At 45.6% G+C, this 20,418-nt stretch overlaps 1 protein-coding gene across 1 annotated transcript in view; it reads right to left on the bottom strand.

The window, feature by feature from the left end:
- Window positions 1–11,950, bottom strand: part of LOC139355920 (SH3 domain and tetratricopeptide repeat-containing protein 1-like) — a 45,078-nt gene extending 33,128 nt beyond the window's left edge. The window contains exons 1-2 of the mRNA XM_071068626.1: window positions 11,726–11,950; window positions 10,027–10,185 (exon numbers count right to left, since the gene is read on the bottom strand). The gene's annotated coding sequence lies outside the window, so the exon portion shown is untranslated. The remainder of the gene's footprint in view (window positions 1–10,026; window positions 10,186–11,725) is intronic.
- Between the last annotated feature and the right edge of the window lie 8,468 nt (window positions 11,951–20,418).

Here is a 20,418-nt window from a genome sequence, read left to right as displayed (position 1 = left end):
ATATGGCTCTCGCAGAGCTCAGGCAGAGCTCAGGCAAGGCTTGGGAGGCGGCCCTAAGGTTTGGGTTTGCCATCTATGACAACAGCTAAGTGATCTGAAGCCAGCTGTCTGGGTTCCATCCTCAATTCCAACAGCGCTGGCTGTGTGATGTTAGACAACGTCCCCAGCCTCTCTGTGGTTCCGTTTCCTCACTGTAAAAGGGCCACAATAATAGAGCTGCTCTCAAAGTTAAGTGAATTGGTGCATATAAGGTATTCAGAACAATGCTTGGGGGACTTCAATAGACACGTATTGAACAGAGTAACTTAGCAATTAGTAAATATATTCATGCAGGCCATGCACGGTGGCTCACGCCTGTAATTCCAAAACTTTGGGAGGCTGAGGCGAGAGGATCACTTGAGCCCAGGAGTTTGAGACTAGCATGGGCAACACAGCAATATTCCATCTCTAAAAATGTGTTTCTGTAACGTATATGTATATATACACTCATATATTCACAGCGTATTTATAATACACAAAATAGCTGGAATACAGACTTAACTATTCACAATGGTTACTTCTAGAGAAGGGGGAATGCAAATTTCAGCTTTTTATGCTACACGTATATTCTTGTATCATCTGAAATATTTAAGCAAATTGTATGTATAAATTTGCCCCAACACACATAGCAGAACAGTGTAGTTTTGACTCAAAAATCTTCACATCATGATGGAATTGTTCTGTGAAAGTTACAGAGATGAAAAGTCTCCCTCCAGCCTAAATGCTCTTTCATATGACCTATATTACACACACCAATGCAGACGCCCCAATCCTTTCCCCACTGTCATAAGAAGTTTTCAGTGAACTGCATTCCCCTTTACAAACTAGATGATAGTTAGAGTTACCAGGCAAGAACGTGGATCCAGTTCTGCTTTTTCTAAGCCCAATGTTCCTCACATAATAGCAATGCATTCTTCAACCGGTCCACTGCCCCCAACACCTGACCTCTCTGTTGTACACAACTCAGCAAGGCCTGGGAGAAAGCAGGTGCAAATTTCACTTACTCAGTAACAACACATCCCGCCTGATTCCTCTGCTGGGCTAGTTCTCAAGTCATCTTTTTCTAAGCTTTCATTCGGCTCTACCACATGTACCTAGGCTGGGTAAAATACTTTACCAGGTTTTTTTTTTTTTGAGACAGAGTTTCACTCTCTACCCAGGCTGGAGTGCAGTGACACCATCTCGGCTCACTGAAACCTCCACCTCCAGGGTTCAAACGATTCTCCTGCTTCAGCCTCTCAAGTAGCTGGGACTACAGGCGCACCCAGGACTACCACCACACCCAGCTAATTTTTGTATTTTTAGTAAAGATGGGGTTTCACCGTACTGGCCAGGCTGGTCTCAAACTCCTGACCTCATGATCCGCCCGCCTTGGCCTCCCAAAGTGCTGGGATTACAGGCGAGGGTCACTGCACCTGGCCTACTTTACCAGTTTTATTCCTGAATTAAACCTGTTATTACTATCAATAATGTCAATCAGTGCCATTTCATTCACCGTATGACACACACACACAAAGCACTTCATATTCACTCCACCTATCTGCTTTTCTGCAATGGCCACAGTGTTCCCCATCTTACATGAGAGGCACAGACAAAGACAATGACTTCTCCAAGGTTTTGTAATTCACAATCAGTGGCAGAACCAACATGACCAACCACGTCTGGCCAAGGCCTGTGTTTCAGCCACACCACCTGGTTGCTGCCCCTAAGGCTCAAAGGGCAAGTAACAGATCACTCTGATTGCAGAGGCTTCAGAAATGCCCTCCGCCATGGTACAATGGACGGTTCGCTCTCAGCAGGGGAGGCAGGGGTGGGAATCAGCACACAGTTCTGCTAGGTTTCTCATGCAGGGCACAGACTATGTATTTTGTGCCTTGCTTTACAGGTGAAATGTCTCCTGCCCCCTGTACAACAGCTTTCTTTGTCCTCTCCACATAAAAGTACAACTGAGTTCCTTAAGGGAAGGTAGTGATCACTGCCCTGTGCCACACCTGACTGATGTCCAAACAAGTGGACACACAGGCTCTTCTCTTATGGCCCAGGTTGCTCCCATCTGCTAAGCATCGAAAACTACACACAGGATTCGCAGAACATGAATGACATGGAGGTGACCGCTTTATCTCTGTTGAAAACTTACTGCACTGTCTTAAAAAAGGGAATTCAGGAAAAGCTGAACATTTGAAGCTGGCTGGCTGTAATCTTCAGCTGCTGAGAAAGCCTCAGCTGCTCGGTTCCACGGAGGAAATCCAACTCCTCCCTCAAAGTCCAACTCAAGTACACCTCCTCTGCGGTGCCTGTCCCTTCCTCCCTTTCACAAGCACGTGTTCCCTCTGCAGTCCCAGAGCATTCTATTGCCACCTCTGGAGCCACGCTGTCCCAGCCTACAGCCAGCTCAGTGCGCAGCTGCATCTCCCTGTGTGTACCTGCAGGCCCCACCTGGGCTGGAAGGCTGCCTTCTTCTCCTCCGCACAGAGGCCGCACTCAGGAACTACTGAATGAGGGATGGAGTGGATGAGCAAGATCAGCCAAGGGCTACAGGGAGTGACCTGCAGCTCCCAGCAGGAACAGCCCCTGCCCTGCCAATCCGGAGGTGCTGGCTCTGTTCTCAGCAGGGCCGCTAAAAGCTCCGTTATAACAGCTCTAGGCCACAATGGTCAACTTGGTGTCAGGCCCTAGAGACACCGAAACTCCTAACAAATAAAGAGGCCGTGTATGCAGCATGCTGGTTAAAAGCACAGGCTTCGGAGTCAGAGCTTGAATTCCACTTATTATATGATCTTCAGCAAGTTACTCAATGCATCAGTCTCATTTTGTCACCGGCAAAATGAGGACATTATCTGCCACACAGTGTTGCTGAAAAAGTAAGAGAGGTGACAGACGCAAAGTGCTTGGCAGTTACTTACTCTTATTGGTTTATTACAAAGAAGAGAACACGGGAACAGCCAAATGCAAGAGAGGCACAGGGCACACCACGGGGCAGAGAGGCCGGGGCTCCCATGCCGTCCCTGGAAGTGCCACCTTCCCAGCACCAAATGACTTCACCAAACCAGAAGCTCCCCAAACCCAGTGTTTAGAGGGTTTTATGGAGTTTTCATAACATCAACATGATTAAGTCATTGGCTACCCGTGACTAGCTCAATCTCCAGCCTGTCTCGTCTCCCCTCCCAGAGGTAGGGGTGGGGCTGATATGTCCAACTCTATACTCATGACTCATCTTTCTGGCAACCAGCCCTGATCCTGAACCTGTCTAGGGGCCGAAGCCACCTGTCATCTCATTATCATACAAAAGACACTCCTATCACCCCAGAGATTCCAAAAGTCTTAGAAGCTCTTGTATCAGGTATTGAAACCTAAGACCAAATATTATAACCAATGATGTTCCTATCACTCAGGAAATTACAAGGGTTTTAGAAGCTGTGGGCCAAAAACCAGGAAGAATACTAAATATATACACTATTGTACTATGTATCCCACTATCACAATAATTTTTTTTGAGACAGAGTCTACCTCTGTTGCCCAGGTTGGAGTGCAGTGATGCGATCTCAGCTTATGGTGCGATCTCAGATCACTGCAACCTCCACCTCTCAGGTTCAAGCAATTCTTGTGCCTCATCCTCCTGAGTAGCTGGAACTACAGGTGTGCAACACTACAACTGACTAATTTTTGTATTTTTTAGTAGAGATGGGGTTTCACTGTGTTGGCCAGGCTGGCCTTCAACTCCTGGCTTCAAGTGATCTCCCCACCTCGGCCTCCCAAAAATCTGGGATAACTGACGAGCCACAGTGGCTGGCCTCACTATCACAATAATTATACTGAGAGGATGGGGGAGAAAAACATGGGGAACTGGAGGAGCGGGGAAGATAAGCAGCCTGAATCTTTGTCTTCCACAGTAAGACATCTCCCTGTCTTTCACACAATCTGGAAGAACGAGCTAAAACATAAACACAGTAACCTCCAGGGACCAGGGATCAGAGTGGAGAAGGGTTATGTAGGGGATTGCTGGGTTTTGTCCTAAGCCTTGTTAATTTCTGACTCTTAGTCTGTAGGTCTGTACAACTTTGCTAAAAACGAGCATTTACCTGTAATCCCAGCACTTTGGGAAGCCAAGGTGGGCGGATCACGAGGTCAGGAGATCAAGACCATCCTGGCTAACACGGTGAAACCCCTCTCTACTAGAAATACAAAATATTAGCCGGGCATGGTGGCAGGTGCCTGTAGTCCCAGCTACTCAGGAGGTTGAGACAGGAGAATGGTGTGAACCTGGAAGGCGGAGCTTGCAGTGAGCTGAGACCATGCCACTGCACTCCAGCCTGGGCAACAGAGCGAGGCTCCATCTCAAAAAAAAAAAAAAAAAAAAAAGGTTTTTAGTTTTTAAACAAAATCTGATACTTGACCAACAACAATAGTATATTAAGTGATATGGTTTTGTGTTTTTGTTTGAGAGAGGGTCTTGCTCTGTTGCCTGGGCTGGAGTGCGGTGGTGTAATTCTAACTTACTACAGCCTCAAATTATTGGGATCAGGTGATCAACCTCTCAAGCAGCTAGAACCACAGGTGTGCACCACCATGCCCAGCATTCTTTCTTTTTTTTCTTTTCTTTCTTTTTTTTTTTTTTTGGTAGAGGTGGAGGTCTCACTATGTTGCTGGTCTTAAACTGCTGACCTCAGTGGATCCTACTGCCTCAGCCTCCCTAAGTGCTAGGATTACAGGTGTGAGCCACCACACCAGGCCAAACTGGTGTATTCTAAAATTTTTTGTAATCCAACCACTTTGAAAAACTATGGAGAGCTATAAATCGTCTCCCCATAAACACACATGGATGCATATACACAAAATTGTTGCACAGGATTTTGGGGACTTCATAAAGTTCTGAAAGCCAGGTTAAAATTATAGATTTAACCTGGATTATAGATTTAACCCAGGATTATAGATTCTGGGTTTTTTTTTTTTTCGTTTTCCTTTTTTTGAGACAGAGTCTCACTTTGTCGCCCAGGCTGGAGTGCAGTGGCGTGATCTCCGCTCACTGCAAGCTCTGCCTCCCAGGTTCACGCCATTTTCCTGCCTCAGCCTTCCGAGTACCTGGGACTACAGGAGCCCGCCACCATGCCTGGCTAATTTTTTGTATTTTTAGTAGAGGTAGGGTTTCCCCAAAGCCAGGATGGTCTCAATCTCCTGACCTCGTGATCCACCCTCCTCGGTCTCCCAAAGTCTGGGATTACAGGCGTGAGCCACCGCGCCCGGCCCTAGATTCTGGTTTATTAAAGGAAATTTATTTCAAGTCAGAGCTTGTCATTTATTGCACAGGAAAATAAAAATTTCGTTAAGAAAATCAAAAACACCTACATGATAAAATGAGGTCCTGCTTGGTCGTAAACTACTTGGTGACCACCATCAGTTGTTTTCTTGACCACAGGATGCACCTAATTCCTAACTATTAATAAAGGTACAAACATTGTTTATTGGGCTTTTGGCTTCAGCCTTGAAACAATCGGATTCTCTCAAACTCAGGAATGTGAATCGCTGTTGGGTGGATGCAGCTGTTTCCATTCTAGAAATGCACCTGGAATCATGTACTTTGCGACTATGAAGAGTCCTTTGTGTAAAACTTGAAAAGGCAAGGTCCCAAATTCCCCATATGGGTGTTTCTTCCAGTAGAGGAATTACTCTAATGACTTCTTAGCAAAACTTACATGATCAGGGCAGGCCATCAAAATACTCCAGAACACAAAGTTTAGCTCCATTTCTGATGGACCTGTCTCCACTGCTGTCAGTCTCACCAACAGCCTCACATCAAGTCAGAGGAACGGTTTTTTCATTTAAGAAGGATCTTCATGGCTGGGTGTGGTCGCTCACGCCTGTAATCCCAGCACTTTGGGAGGCCAAGGTGGGCGGATCACGAGGTCAGGAGTTTGTGACCAGCCTGGTCAACATACTGAAACCCTGTCTGTACTAAAAATAAAAAAATTAGCCAGGCTTGGTGGCACGTGCCTGTGGTCCCAGCTACTCAGGAGGCTGAGGCAGGAGAACTGCCTGAACCCGGGGGGTGGAAGTTGTGGTGAGCCAAGACTGCACCACTACACTTCAGCCCGGGCAAGAGAATGAGACTCCGTCTCAAAAAAAAAAAAAAAAAAAAGAAGGATCTTCATGTTCCTGCCAATTTGGAAAAAAAAAAAAAAAAATTGGTATCTGTTAACGAGAGGTAATGAAAAGCACCTCCCAGGCTGCTGTAGTAAGTGGATCGGTAACTGTGGTGGGAGATTCCAACCCGCGAGACCTGTGACTATATCACGCAGCAAAAGGGCTTTGCCAAAGGCCTTAGGAGAGTATCTTGGGCTATCCAGGGAGGTCCAATCTAATCCTATGAGCCTCTAAGAGCATAGAACTGGCCAGGCGAGGTGGCTCACACCTGTAATCTCCGGACTTTGGGAGGCTAAGGCAGGCAGATCATGAGATTAAGAGATGGAGACCATCCTGGCTAAAATGGTGAAATCCCATCTCTACTAAAAATACAAAAATTAGTTGGACATCGTGGCGGGCACCTGTAGTCCCAGCTACTCAGGAGGCTGAAGCAGGAGAATCACTTGAACCCGGGAGGTAGAGGTTGCAGTGAGCTGAGATCATGCTACTGCACTCCAGCCTGGGCAACAGTGCGAGACTCCATCTCAAAAAAATATTTTAAAATAGGGCATAGAACTTTCTCCAATTACAAGAAGAGAAATGCACACAGGGGAACTGAAGAGCCTGACCAGGTCCCTGGGTTAGCTAGTCCTGAGCTGATGGGACCATGTGCAAAGACCAGATAGAGGCCTCAGGAGCTGAGGGCAGCCCTCAACAGATGGCCAGCAAGGGAACAGACACCTCAGTCCTGCAACCACAAGGAACTATATTTGGCCAAAAGCGCTTGGAAACAATTCTCCAGTGAGGAATGCAGCTCAGCCCACATTATGATTTTTGCCCGGTGACACCCACGTCAGAACAGTGGGTGCCCCAAAAAACTGTGAGATGATACAATTTCAATTATTTTAAGCCACAAAATTTGTGGAAATGTGGTAAAGCAGCAACAGAAATGAATAGTGATTTACGTGGAAACCCCTAGAAGAGTGTCTGGCACGGTGTTGACACTTGACAAGTGTTTACTGATTTCCTTACATCGCAAGGCAGGGCTGGCCACACTCCATCCAAAACAATAGATGATAGACTTGTTCTGACAAAACAGATTCAGTGAATTATAAATGGCCCAGAACACCTACAAATTTTAAGTTTCAGGTAAGTGATTGCTTTTCCTTTCACTTAGAAACCTCCCAATGCTCATCTTACTGACAAACTCTAAGTACCAGGCAGGAGACTAAACACCAGACAAACCCAGCCCCAGATGCCCCGAGGGAGCCCGTCCCAGCACTCACTCTGCTGCACTGAAATGATGTCCAAGTCAGTTGATCCCACTAGACCAAGAACTCCAGCTCTCCATGTGTGAGTCACCAGTGCTGCCTCTGCATCTCTGCTTCTAGGATGGTGCTTCTGCACTTCACAGGAAATCTGTATCAATGTTTGTCAACACTATGTATGACAGTGTCACTTAATATCTGCACAGAAAACATCAATTCTTTGAGGACCAGGGCCGGGTTTATTAGCCTTCGTACTCCCACTGCCACTGTCTGGGACATCAGAGGCACTCGGTAGAAGTTGGTGAAGAGAAAGAAAAGGCAGAGGAGAGAGAGGAAAGCAGGACCAACACCGCAGACACAGATTCTGAGGTGGCTGGAGGAGAGGCAGGACAGAGAAACTTCCTGGATGCTGGGATGGGGTTCACTGTGATACCTGCTGCTGGATTTCAAATGTCAAAGGTGACGCTTTGCTGACCTTGACGTCTGACTGCCCTTTAGCCTTCCCAACCTCAAGACAGGGCACTTAGAAACTGCAATGTCAAGAAATTATGCTTCATTAAGGCATGGGAATGTTATTTACATGAACCTTCATTACTGCATTTTTTTACATGGGAATGTAAATAATTGAAGAGATTGTTAAAGACTAATCACGCACATTCAATAACTTTGTAAAATATTAATGATAACTGAAACACAAATTTTGATGTTCCCCAAAAATGCTAACATATAAAACAATACTGGCCAATTAAAGATAGAAAACAATCCTAATGAAGCTCCCCAACAGACACATTAAAACTTCTCTGTACATTAAACATTTGAGATTTCAAAGGAAAACCCAGATTCATTCCATTCTTAATATGGCGTTTAAAAAAAAAAAATCTTAGGTAATACAATATTTCATTTAAAATTTACAAAATTCCATTACATTCATAATTTCGTTTGATCCTCAAAACAATCTCCTGAGTTAGGCAGAACAGGTATTACTAACAACTAACTCCATTTTATAGGTAAGGGAACTGAAGTTCAGCAAGTACTAGGGCTTAACAAAAGCTTTAATAGGGCCACATATCGAAACCAAATCCTCTGCTCAAAAGAACTAGAATAAGTTATCTTTTACATATTATTCATACTGATATCCTGTCAATATCCAAAAATGTTTTGAGGTAGCCTGCAATAATAGACACCTATCCAATAAAAACATTAAAATGAAAAACGGGGAACAAAACAGCAGGTGATATGGGAGACAGACGAAGGTAGATAGCAAAGGCTGAGACTTATAATCTAACAAAACTTCATCTCTGACCTTCCAGTTCCAGGGAGATAACGCTAAAGGAAACAAGATGGTTTATAGACTCAAAATCTGACAAAAGAGAGGTTGCATCAGTTCTTAACTCTGAAACACTCCTAGCAGCCACAGCAAATCTCTAGGACACCATACCAATGGCATCAAAGCAAGAGTATACTTCAGTGATAGAGTGAATTAAGTTCCCTGTTTGGGACCCAGGCCAGGGCTAGAGAAAAGAACTCTGAAATATAGAGCTCAGAAATAAATCCTCTGTCGGCCACAGGCAGTGGCTCACACCTGTAATCCCCAGCACTCTGGAAGGCTGAGGCGGGCAGATCACGAAGTCAGGAGATGGAGACCATCCTGGCTAGCACAGTGAAATCCCGTTTCTACTGAAAATACAAAAAATTAGCCAGGCGTGGTGGCAGGCCCCTATAGTCCCAGCTGTTTGGGAGGCTGAGGTAGGAGAATGGAGTGAACCCAGGAGGCGGAGCTTGCAGTGATCCGAGATCCTGCCACTGTACTCCAGCCTGGGCAACAGAGCAAAACTCTGTCTCCAAAAAAAAAAAAATATATATTAATATATATATAATATATATAATATATATATAATATATTATATATATATTATATATATAATATATATATAATATATATATAAAATATATATATATAATATATATATAAAATATATATATATAAAATATATATATAATATATATATAAAATATATATATATAATATATATATAATATATTATATATATATAATATATATATATAAAATATATATATATATACACCCTGTCTTCTCCATACCCATATATCCCCTTCCGTGAGAGACTTCCTTTCATTTAATCCATATAAAAATCAAGCCTACTCTAAATGAAAAATACTTTGACATAGAAGCAGCATTAACTAGTTAAGTTTTATTAAGACATTAATAAAATCTAGAAACCCATAAAGAAAATCTGGTCGCTTTTTGAAGCCCTCTCCTAAGATCAGATTCCCCAAAAGAACAAAGTGTATGGGGCATATAACAAAGATATTTTCCTAAACTAAGAATGCATATCAAAATAAAGGCAAAATCCTACTGAGTGAAGCAAAAATTGTAATTCAGTAGCTCAAGACTTGACCAAATATCTATTTTTAATCCCTATAATCATCCAAATAACTAGGAATAGCAGAGAAAATTGTGTCTCCTTTCTACAGAGACACGTGGCTGGCTTTAAGAAACTCAAACACATCAAATTCCCACCTTACCAAACAGATAAATTGGAAAGGAGCTTAGTATTTTATTTTTAAATTATTTATTTACCTTTTTATTTTTTAGAGAAAGGGTTTCACTCCGTCACACAGACTGGAGTGCAGTGGCATGATTATAGCTCACTGCAGCTTCTAATCTTGGGCTCAAGTGATCCTCGCTCCTCAGCCTCCCAAAGCGCTGGCATTACAGGTGTAAACCACAGCAACCGGCCTATTTTAAAGAATTAATTACCATATATCTTAGAATTGTAGCTCCTTTATAGGTCATTCAACATGTGATGCAATTTTTTACAAGTGCTTTTTTTTTTTTTTTTTTTTTTTTTTGAGATGGAGTCTCACTCTGTTGCCCAGGCTGGAGTGCAGTGGTGCAATCTCCGCTCACTGCAACCTCCACCTCCCGGGTTCAAGTGATTCCCCTGCCTCAGCCTCCCGAGTAGCTGGGACTACAGGCGTGTGCCACCACACTCAGCTAATTTTTTGTATTTTTAGTGAAGACGGGGTTTCACTGTATGAGCCAGATTAGCCATCTTCTAACCTCGTGATCTGCCTGTCTTGCCCTCCCAAAGTGTTGGAATTACAGGTGTGAGCCACCACACCTGGCAACAAGTGGTAATTTTCAACTATGCTTCAAACCATTACACAAGCCAAGTACATCTACTCAAGGCACTCTCAAGTTTCCATTTACTCCCATTTTAGTCAACAAAATAAAATGTTAAATTGGAGCATATTTCACATGACACTTAAAAGATCAACAAAATGCTCCTGAAAAGTTCTGAGCTCAACAACTCCATTAATGAGAAAAAAACAAATCAACTGGATATAGGGAAGATGCTGCACATAAAACACAATTGTGAAGAATATGCAAGATATTGCCAAAAAGTTACTTAAGTTTTCATCATAGATACTTGTCCTTAAGTCTGAGATAAAGTATATACTCATGTAACTAAACTCGTTTAAAAGGAAACAAAGGGGAAGAACAAAAAGAACTTCCACTTTAGAATCCACATTTTCAAAGGCCTCCATTATTTACACCATTGCGGGGAAGAGAATTTTTCTCTGCTGTATTTGCTTGAAAGAATTAAAGGTGTAGGGCAAAAATTCTTGGAAATTATGTAGTTTACGATCCTCAAAAGCGAGAAAAATGAAGCCCAGAAGAGAAGGCCTTCCAGGAAAATTCCAGAGCCGGAGGTAGACCCAGTACGTTGTTTTTGTTTTTGTTTTGAGAGGAAGTCTCACTCTATGGCCCAGGCTGGGGTGCACTGCAGCCATTTCACTCACTGCAACCTTCACGCAGTCCCCTCAGTGAGTTGGCGAAGCAGTCTCGCTGCGAGGGAAGGCGGGGAGGGCGGGGAGGGCGGCGGAGTCTCCCACTCGCGGTGACCCGGACCCCGCCCCACGAGTGGGTCCTCGCAGGGCCCCCTCTGCCGCACGCGGGGACCAGCCACGCTGCGGGGTACGGGGCAGAAGCCCGCGCCCGGGTCCATGCAGTCCCCTCCGCGGCAGACGCGGGGAGCCGGGGAGCAGTGGGGACCGGCCCCCACCCGCAGGGCAACCGGGACTCCCCGCGCGGGCCCACGCGGTATCGCAGCAGGCGCGAAGCCCCCGGTGCCACACGGGGCTGAGACAAAGCCCAGGCGCAAGGACCCCGGATCCCGACCTCGGACCCTGCGGAACCCAGCTCGGAGCCGCCACACCCGGGGCAGAGACCCCCGCCCGGTCCGGAGACCCCGTCGCCCATGGCGCCGTCTCACCTCAGGCCGCCGCCTCGCAGCCCTAGCTCCTCACCGCGGCGCCTGGGCCGACTGGAGCGCAGCTGAGCAGCCGACAGAGCCACGGCAGCCTCAACAATGGAGCCCCAGGGCGGGGCCGCCGCCGCGCCGCTTCAGCCCGTGTTGCCCGCTCAGGATCCGGCTCGGATGAAGGAGCTGCAGCTGGCGCGGGGCTGCGGCCAGGAAACACACCGCGCAGGTGCACACGGCCCTGCCCGCCTCCCGCCGCCCCGCCCCGCCCCCAGCGGAGCCGGGCGCCCAGGGTCCGCCCCCCGGCCAAGGGGGAGCAGGCTGCGCGGAGAAGGTGGGGCCTGGGGGAACAAAGGGAGGTTGGGCGGGGCGGCGCTGGGACTGGGCGTGGGGGGTACCGCGGGAGGACCGGACCCAAGAGCTGGCCGGATCCTGGCCTCCTGGAAGACCCAGCTCAACGTCCACCTGGAGTCTACTGTACAGGAGGCGCTCATCTCAAGCCCAGAACTCAGGCTTTTAGGACAGAGAGCGAGAGACAGGCTTGCTTTACAAAAAGGGAAACTGAGGTCCAAGGAATAGGATTGCCTGCTGCCCGAAGTCACGTAGTCCCATTCACTCGTTCACCTTGTCATTCAGCAAACGTTTGGAAGCACGTATGGTGGGCGTTAGGAGTGAAGTAGGGCCAGGCGCGGTGGCTGGCGCCTGTAATCCCAGCAGTTTGTGGGGCCGAGGCAGGTGGATTACTTGAGGCCAGGAGTTCGAAACCAGCCTGGCCAACAAGATGAAACCCCATCTCTGCTAAAAATACAGAAACTTAGCCGATCGTGGTGGCGCGTACCTGTGGTTGCAGCTACTGGGAAGGCTGAGGCAGGAGAAATCGTTTGAACCAGGGAGGTAGAGGTTGCAGTGAGCTGAGATGGTGCCACTGCATGTGCTCCAGCCTGGGCGACAGAATGAGACTCCGTCTCGAAAAAAAAAAAAATAATAATAGATGGGAAGTAGAGGCGAACCTAGGCCTTCCCTGAAGGAGCTCGGCCAAGGAGTACCTGAAATGTCTCTGCATCTCTTTAAGGTCTGATAAACGAACCAGGAGCGAGCGCTAATCACTTCCCTTTCCTGCCTCAGAGCTTTCATGTGTTTGCTGTTCCCCGCCTGAAATGCCAAGTACCAATGGTATTTATTTATTTATAGAAATGGGGTCTCCCTATGTTGCCCAGGCTGGTCTCAAACTCCTGGCCTCAAGCTATCCTCTCCTCAGCCTCCCAAAGTGTTGGGATTGCAGGCATGAACCACTGTCCCCAGACCTGATCGTCTTTAAAACCTCTTTCCTCATCTTATTTGAGCTTCCTGTTTCATGTGACCCCACACCCTTGGTTTCCCTGTACTCCCATAGCTGCTCCTCGGTGGGTCCCAGGGACCCACCCCCTTCTCTGCCCAACTTGTATATGTCTGGACTCAGGCCAAATGCCCTTCCATTTGCAGTGGGCACTGCCACAAGAAATCTCTTGCTCTTCCGGGCTTCACAAACCATCCACATGCTCTGCTGCCTGCCAGAGACATCTATCCCATCAGATGCCCAGCCCTGACCTTTCCCAAAGCTCCAGCTGGACGCAGGGAAGCATCTTAAATTTTCCACAGGCCAAAACAGAGTGCTTTATTAGTGCCCTAACCTGCTCATTCACATTCTTGTGATTCTCTGTGAACAGCCCCTCCATCCACCCAGCTGCTCAGGTGAAAATCTCAAATCCTCCTCCAGTCCTTCCTCCCCGAACCTCTCATGCAGCCCTCTGCCTTCCTAGGACACTGAGCACCCCTCACTCCCAGCGCCGGCTGGGTTGCTGTCTGAGTGGCTGCCACCCACGTGGCATGAATTGTGACCTTTTGCCCGGTGTGGTGGCTCACGCCTGTAGTCACAGCACTTTGAGAGGCTGAGGCAGGCAGATCGCTTGAGGCCAGGAGACTGGGACTAGCCTGGCCAATATGGTGAAACTAAAATACAACAATTAGCCAGCCATGGTAATGCGTGCCTACCATCCCAGCTACCCTACCGAGGAGGCTGAGGCAGGAAAATTGCTCGAACCTGGGAGGCAGAGGTTGCAGTGAGCCAAGGTCACATCACTGCACTCCAGCCTGGGCAACAGAGTGAGAATCTGTTGCAAATTTAAAAAAAAAAAAAAAAGCAGAAGAAGAAGAAAGAGAAGAAGTGTGACCTCTCTAAGGCAAGGCAGTGTCCCACTCTGATTCACTTCCATGTGCAAAACAGGACCTGCACCCTGAAGGCACTCACCCAGGGAGGCTGCTGGGATGGGTGGATGCACAGTTAAAGTCTTCTTGGTGGCTGGGGCTGACCCCATCCCCATCGCTCTTCCCACACACACCTGCACACTCATCACTCCCAAGCTTGCACCCACCACTGAAAGCCTGTTCCTTAATCTGATTTGCCTAACAAGGTCCCCGGATGAACAACACATGCTTCCCTACCTCTCCCCTGCTAGGGCCCCACCGTGTTCTGGGATGTACTCAGGGATCAGGAGAACAAAACCTCAGGGAGTGAAAGGACATTCCAGGGTGCAGGCCTCTGCATCCCCCTCCATGCCCTCACCCCTGCCTGACACACCCTCACCCCTGTACTTGACCAACTCCTACCAACCCTTAAAGTCTCACCAAATTCAGTGGTGGCAGCCACACCCTAAGGTGGCTGACCACCCCCCAGTGACCTATGCCCTTGCATAATCTTCCTGACCTTGGGTACGAGCAAAACCGGTGACTGGCTTCTAACCCATAGAGCCTGGCGAAAGCAATGGGATGTCAATGTCACAGTGCATCACCTTCGCACACTAGAGAGAACGGTTCCGCCTGCAGGCGCTGCAGGAGGGAGATGCTGTGCTGAGAAAGGACCTTTGGAGGGGCCCGTAGGCAAGGAAGCAAAAAGCTGGGCCCTTGCCAAGCGGGTCCGAGGAAATGAATTCGGCCAATAACCTCGGCGGACCTGGAAATGGATTCTGCCCTGATGTAGCCTCAGATGAGGATGCAGCCCAGCTGCTTAGCGTGAGATCCCAAGCACACAACCCGCTAAAATGTGCTCAACTCCTAGCTTGCCAAAATTGGCTTAAAGGTGTGTGTTGTTTTAAGCTTCTAAGTTTTTAGTTATTGCCTATGAAAGTGTTAAAATATGAGACAGTAACTTAAGTCCCCTCCCCATCACACATATTCTGCTTTCTGGCATTCATCACAATTATACTTATTGATTTAAAATCTCCCTCTTGACTGGGTGCAGTGGCTCAGGAGTTCCAGACCAGCCTGGCCAACATGGTGAAACCCCATCTCTACTAAAAATACAAAAATTTGCTAGATGTGGTGGTGCAATCCTGTAATCCCAGCTACTCGGAAGGCTGAGGCAGGAGAATTGCTTGAATCCAGGAGGCAGAGGTTGCAGTGAGCTGAGATTACACCATTGCACTCCAGCCTGAGTGACAAGAACAAAACTCTGTCTCAAAAAAAAAAAAAAAAAAAAAATTGTCTCTTGCCACTAGCATGAAGGTTCCATGAGAAGAAAAATGGAAACTCTTGCTCATAACACTGCCCCAAATGCCCAGCACGGTGTAGCTCTAGGGCAGTTAGTCGATGGTGCATGCTGCTGGTTGGAGGGCCCAGCTGGTCCTCCCAGCTGCCTTCTCTTTGGTCACATTCCATTATAGAGAACAGAATAGTTTCTTGCCTTTCCAGAGTCCCTCTTAGTGGGGATTGGCCTAGTGACATTGTCCTGCCCCGGGAGACATAAGTGGAAGTTGGCTAAAAGGTTTCTAGCCTTGGTGTGCTGGGACAATTTGAACCAGGACATGACAGCTGACCGTCCATTGTGTGGGAATTCTGCAACTTGGTTGTTCAACACATTCAGTACTTAAAAATATTAAATAATATAAACTCGCAAATTAAAAAATGCATTAGACCAGATGCAGTGGCCCACGTCTAACACACTGGAAGCCTGGGGCAGGAAGATCACTTGAGCGCAGGAGTTCAAGACCAGCTTAGGCAAAAAAGGAAGACCCTGTCTCTACAAAAAAATTTTAAAATTAGCTAGGCATGGTGGTGTGTGCATGCAATCCTAGCCACTCAGGAGGCTGAGATGGGAGGATCGCTTGAGCCATCTGTTCAAGGCTCCAATGAGCTCTGATAGTGTCACTGCACTCCAGCCTGGGTGACAGAGCCACACCCTGTCTCAGAAATAAATATATTTCATATATTAATAAATTTATAAAAAATGTATATATACACATTTATGTATTATAATTATTATGTGTATAATACACATAATGTATTACACATTTATGTATATAATATAATTTATGTATTATAATAAATGTATATATACACATTTATGTAATATAATTATATTTAGACATAAATATCTATTTCTTGTTTTATTTATTTATTTATTTATTTATTTATTTATTTTGAGATAGAGTTTAACCCTTGTCACCCAGGCTGGAGTGCAATGACACAATCTGGGCTCACCGCAACCTCCGCCTCCTGGGTTCAAGTGATTTTCCTGCTTCAGTCTCCTGAGTAGCTGGGATTACAGACACGCACCACCACGCCTGGCTAATTTTTGTATCTTTAGTAGAGATGGGGTTTCTCCATGTTGGTCAGGCTAGTCTCGAACTCCTGACCTCAGCTGATCTGCCCACCTCAGCCTCCCAAATTGCTGGGATTACAGGTGTAAGCCACTGTGCACAGCCTATATTATATATTTATATATTATAATTATGTATATTAATTTTATGTAATATATATAAATATAAATATAAAAACTTTCCTTGCCTTCTCTCGTTTCTACCTACAGTCAGTCCCATGACTTCAAATACTATCTACATGTAGTAATTTTAAATGTATAGTTTTTTTATATATATATATTTTTTTATGTTGTTGCTGTTGTTGTTGTTGTTGTTGTTGTTGAGACAGAGTCTCGCCCTGTCACCAAGCTGGAGTGCAATGGCGCAGTCTCAGCTCACTGCAACCTCTGACTCCCGGGTTCAAGCGATTCTCCTGCCTCAGCCTCCCAAGTAGCTGGGCTTATAAGCGCCCACCACCACGTCCAGCTAATTTTTGTATTTTTAGTAGAGACAGAGTTTTGCCATGTTGGTTAGGTTGGTTTTGAACTTCTGACCTTAACTGATCACCCACCTCGGCCTCCTAAAGCGCTGGGAATACAGGCGTGAGCCACCTTGGCCAAAATATTTTTCTGTTTCCAAACATTTTACATGAGAGGAAAGTGGAGAATAAATTATCTGACACTCTACTGTAAAAAAAAATCTTTGTGCCTCTCTTCTTTTCATCTTTCCTAAGTGCACATATTACCAAAATGTCTTTAGGTTGAGGTCTCCCCGTGAAAACTTTACAGGGTGTTGTGTCCTCAGCCACCCTCCTGTCTTTTCCTAGTCCTGGCATTTTAGAACTGTCTGGGGATGACCCAGGATACCCACTGTGGCCATGTCTATTGGAGGGTCTAGTGAGTATCAGCCCCAGGGTCATCTCATCCCCAAGGACAGCCCGAGGTAGGGGGTAGAGTCTCTCATGGGAGCAGCTGGATGCTCTTGGCCTTAGAGGAATCTCCTGGTATAGTTTCATCTAAAATGGTGACCCCTTAGGGTTATTAAAATTTTAGGACATTAAAATGAATGGACAATACAACGTAATGTCATTAAAGCTAGGTTATTGAAACTGTTCCTCCAGCCGGAGCTTTTATTCCTCGGAGACACATTGACGATCCGCAAATGGGATGCTGATATTGAGAGGAAAAGGCAGAAATGATTTCTGCTTTCTAGATTGTCTCAGACTTGCGAAGAGAGAAAAATTGTCCCAAAGGACAAGGAAACCCACCCCAGAGAGGATGTGCAAGAACCTGAATATGAAAATGCACTTAAGGCACACAGGAGGGCAAAGAGCAGTGCCAGTGCCTCCTAGGTGGTCACTGAGTGCTTTACTGAACAGGATGGCTGTCCCGAGGAATAGAATGGCCTGCCGTGACACTTAGAAAGGTCTGTGTTGGAGTCTGCAATGCCTCTCCCTGAGTTTGTTACCTTGATAAGGCTTGTCCGCTTATTTGAGTTTCAGTTTTTCATTGACTATAAGATACATGTTGTCAGTAGAGCTTGAAAGATAAAGGTACTATTTCCAAAGTAGCAAGGTAAAATGACGTATATAATTTGCTAAAAATTCATATTTATTCCTTCCCCAGAGTGAGTGTAGTAGGTTTTAAAGGTCTGTTCTTTTTAAGGGTAATTTCAAATGGAATTGTAGGACTTAGCTTTGTCAATGCTACTGGTGAAATAAAAGTGTGACAGATAAATTGATGATTTACAAAGATTCACCAAAATGTCAGTTCCCCTCTTGTAGCATGGTAAAGAATTTATGACAGTGGACACATCTGTATCCTCTTATCTGGATATCTGAGGGATTTTTTGGTGTTGTTTTTTGTTTTCTTGGAGACACTGTGTTGCTCTGTAGCCCGGCTGGACTGCTGTGGCACCATCTCTGATTACTGCAACCTCTGCCTCCCGGGTTCAAGTGATTCTCCTGTGTCGGCCTCCCGAGTTACTGGGATTATAGGCACCCACCACCACACCCAGCTAATTTTTGTTTTTTTTTAGTAAACACGGAGTTTTAGGCCTGGCACGGTGGCTCATGCCTGTAATCCCAGCACTTTGGGAGGCCAAGGTGGGCGGATCATGAGGTCAGGAGTTCCTGAGTTCCAGAGCAGCCTGGCTAACATGGTGAAAAACTGTCTCTACCACAAATACAAAAATTAGCTGAGCCTGGTGGCAGGCACCTGCAATCCCAGCTACTAGGGAGGCTGAGGCAAGAGAATTGCTTGAACCCGGGAGGTGGAGTTTGCAGTGAGCCAAGATCTTGCCACTGCACCCAAGCCCAAGCGACAATGCAAGACACCATCCTCACACTTGACGTAAACCCTGGCTGCAGAGTAAAATCAATCACTTGTGGAGATTTTTTAATATAATGATGTGTCAATTTCAACCATGGATAAGGCCATTTAGCCTTAGTAAGACCTATCGTGTTAAGATTGTGCCTGTTTTGCAAAATTTCATGTCATCATCCCACTTGTTATTCAGGAAACGTTTTCTCTTGAGTTTTAGGTTCAGTACTGAGGCTCCTTGATGGACAATACATTTTCCAATTCTGAGGACAAGGCAGAGGAAGCCCCCTCTGTGAGAACTTTCATTTTGCTTCTGGAAAAGTACATTGAATCAAATATAGGAAAGGCTTGCATGGTGGCTCACAGGTTCGCCTGCTTTATCATGCTGGTGTTTTATCTTCGGGACAGAAGTAAAAGGAACACAGCTATGTCTGCCTCTGTGTAATAACTCAGGACTTACCTGAGTAAACTCTGGGGTGTCATGAGATGAACTGCTACCTCCACTTAGAGAGGCTTCAGGGACAAAATTTCAAGAGATTTCTGAGGGATAGAAGAGCAGGGCTGCCTTATTCTCTGATCCCAGGTAACCACTCAGAGACAGAGGCAAGGGCTGGGGACACCCAAATGCATATACTAGGTGTCTTTGATACAGCCTCCATTTCCTTGCTAAATCTATGCAACGACACACTGAGAAATCTGGCGAGTGGGGCTGAAGGTCCCTGATGTGTCAGTTCCAGGGTTGGATGGAAACAAGTGGTTTCAGTGGACATTGAAGTAAAGGGAGGTGAGCTGTGAGGAAAGAGCCGTCGAAGACTGGGGAGACTCGGAAGTTGGGGTAGAATGTCGACCCATAAGCCAAGGAGTGCAGATGCACATCGATTTGTTAGGGCTGCATAAATGAAAGAAGGACTTCACCAACACACTAAGTTTTTTCAACAACCGATTGTATTCTTTCAATATTTGTAAGTATTGATCTTTTGGAAATGTTTAATGAGATTTCTTATATAATTCTGCATTCAATTTATGCCCAGGTCACTTTGCTATTATACATTTATGTGCTGCATTTTTATGAATAGACATTTTCTCAAATTTCTTAATTATTTTGCTAAACTATGTGTTAAGAGTTTTTTCTAGAGGTCCACCTTCTTGACTCACTTTTCTGATGAGAAATCTATCAGGTTTCTCCACAGTGATTTTCAAATTTGATAGCTCCTCAATGTGAGAAATTTAATGTCAACTAAGAAATGAATTACCACTAAAGAATCTTCTCCTTTCAAGATGCTAACCGTGTTTTGTCCAGTGTGAAGTCTCACATGTGCCACAAGCGTTACTCTGTGAAGAAAGGATTTCTCATGATTTTTCAAGGCATAACTTCTCCAGTAAGAAGTGTTTGGTATTCCAAGAGAATTCATTGCCCTTGGAAAGACTTTCCCTTCTTATTTAGCTTATAAAGGATTTCCTTTCTTATTTTCCATTTTAGCAGCATTTTATCACTGGGTTTTCTTGTGAACGTCAAGCCTAGTGCTTGGCTGAATGTTTATTCACAGAAAATTCCAATAAAGGGTTCATCCAAGTAAAGTTTTCTTAGGTTATTTGACAACAAATTGCACATAAAAACATTTTCACACTGAACACAGAGCTAGAGATTCTCTACCTGAAAGTCCCACACGTTTTAAATTATTAAAACTGTTGCTGAAGACTTTTAGTTTATCATGTTGACAGTTTCAGCTCTCTCGTGTCATTTACGATCAGATCACTAACAAGTCTTTGG

The sequence above is a fragment of the Macaca nemestrina genome, chromosome 8 (assembly GCF_043159975.1).
Source record: "Macaca nemestrina isolate mMacNem1 chromosome 8, mMacNem.hap1, whole genome shotgun sequence".
NCBI lineage: Eukaryota > Metazoa > Chordata > Mammalia > Primates > Cercopithecidae > Macaca > Macaca nemestrina.
Note: the sequence above shows the minus strand (reverse complement) of the source record. Positions and strands in the feature narration are given on the sequence as shown.